Genomic DNA, 2,593 nt, shown 5'->3' on the forward strand with positions numbered 1-2,593 from the left:
AACAGAAGAAGGCGTTTGGTGTTGTAAGGGCCTATCTCACATTTATGCAGGAGTGCACCATTGTTGGAGATTGCGGCGCACATGGTGATGTTGGGTCCTCTCTGGCCCGGCATGGTAACTGTGGCCCTTTTGCCGATTATGTTTCTCCCACGGATACGCCTTTTCGCCTAGTTGAAGCCACACTTGTCAACATAGATAATTTCATGTGGGACTTGATTGGCCTCCAACTCCATGACTCTCTGAAAGCAATTAGACACAGTGTATATAACTGCTGTGCTGTACTGTACATCTACTAGATGCCCTAATCTTATCCAGGTTTATAGAGTAGTTTACTGCAAAACACACTATGTATAGTACAGTAACGACTGTTCTGCATAACTATACCTGGATGTATTGGTGACGGAGTTCTTTGATGCGCTCACTGTTCCTTTCAAAAGGAACTCTGAATAGTTGTTTCATTCGGACTCTGTGTTCAGCTAGAGTATGAGAAATGGATGCTATGCTGATTGCTGCAATGTTCCCAAAGACAAGGTTGTCCTCTACAACTCTGGACTGAATGTCCAGGCATAAAGTCACTCTAATATCGTAAATGGTAATTTTACAGTATTTACACTTTGCTGTAGGAGAAGCAATATCCTGCCTGTTGGTTTCTCTGGAAATACGGACAATAGATGCCTCTGTGTCCCGGCTGATTTTTGTCTGTACTTGTTCACCAGCCTCTCTGTATGATAGCCTGTGGTTTATGACATGGTCAATGATAGTAGCTCTTAATTGATCAGTTACCCTAGCTCTGTCCTTCTTTAAGCGCCACCACGCATTCTAACTCCTCTCTCTTTACCTTGCCTCACTCCTCTCCCTTGTCCTTGTCTTTGCCCCACTCCTCTCCCTTGTCCTGGTACTTGTCTTCCTCGCCCTTATGCAATCATTTCTTTCTTTCTTTCTTTCTTTGTGTTGCTCTAAATTGTTCCTTTTCCAGCCAAGACCAGCCCAAAGAGTCCTCTTTTAGAACATGTGATCATGTGATTGAAAAGAACATCAACACCGGAGTGTGCTTCCTAGATGCGAATCAGCTGTGAATTCATCACTTGCATAACTTCAATGAGCTGTTTCTCATTAGCAATGGAATAAAATACAGGGAATATATTGTGTTTTCAATCGAGAATAAGAATAGTTGATCACTTTGACTTTAGCCTGTAAGGTTAGGTTTAAAACATGGTGTTATCTGTTCTGACATACAGTGTTAAAGCATTGGTAAATATGGCAGTAAAAATCAGTTGTTTTGGTCTTGTTTGAGCTTGTGTGTACAAGGAGTTTAAACATTTTAAATTTGTGTGAATTGTATGCATTATGTGTTAATGCAACAAGAAATGCGTTAATAGTAAAGCTGGGCAGCGATTACAATTTTAATCGCGATTAATTGCAAAATTTCCCCGATTAATCGCGATTAATCGCAAAATTAAATAAAGAATTCAAAAGTAGTGTATATAGTGCATTTTCTTTTTTATGTTCTGCTGTATGAACAAAAGTGCCATAACATTTGTTCTGCAAAAACTTACCAGCATTTTGTTTATAAAGAAGCAGTTAAATAAATTATTTATTGTACATCTCAACTTTACCCTCTGAACCATGAGGCCCTTTTTACAGTTCATTGTCCGTCTGGATTTATTTTATAATAACTTGTAAAACATCAACCCTGTTGTCTACAGTCAAGATATGAACATTATATTTTTCCGGACAAACTGGGTTATTAGAATATTTGGGTTGCAGTGAGGTCACTTGAACGTTAAAAATGGTTGTAGGACAAATCTTTATTGATATTACACTCACAGCAATGCTACACAAGCATTTGTCTGTCTAAAACTGTTCTTCTATGTGCAAAAGTAAACACAATAAACATTATAACTCATATAAAGCACATACTATTACATCCCAAATATATAATATATAATATAAATGTATGCCAAATTGCAAACCAGTGAGGCCATTATCCTCTATAAAACGGTAGATATCTATCTTGTGCACTATAGCATCTTTGATCGCATTATAGCTAGTTTGACTGGGAGTATTGGCCTCTTTCAGCCTCTATACTCTTTGGTGACGTTGTCTCCCATATTTGGGCAGTCTATTGGCCTTGTTTCCCTAAACACAGAGCAGACATAGAGCCGCGGGCTAGCAACATAAATGAGCCGAAACGCGATGAATTATGGACATAAAGTGGATAAATCTTTAATGTGACGGTTTGGATTTAATCCTCAACGATTCGATAAAGGCTGGAAGTTCCAGGCTGGATTTAAAATCACCTGTAGAAGCTAGAAGGACCCGGAAGAAACCCTCCGTAACCGCTAACGCGTTACCTTTTAGACGCAACTTGTGGTGAGTTTCTGTTTTGTATGGTTGACAAATTATTAAACTATGAATCAGAGGTGCTGTATTTGCTCGTGGGCGAGTCTCTCGGTCTCAGGTCTTACAAAGGCTGTGAGCAACAAACGTCTCGGGTTACGTATGTAACCCTTGATCCCCGAGATAGGGGAACGAGACACTGCGTCGGTTACGACACTATGGGAAAGCCTTTAGGCATGACAGGGCTGAATGC

Source organism: Etheostoma cragini, chromosome 11 (genome assembly GCF_013103735.1).
Source record: "Etheostoma cragini isolate CJK2018 chromosome 11, CSU_Ecrag_1.0, whole genome shotgun sequence".
In the NCBI taxonomy this organism is placed as follows: domain Eukaryota; kingdom Metazoa; phylum Chordata; class Actinopteri; order Perciformes; family Percidae; genus Etheostoma; species Etheostoma cragini.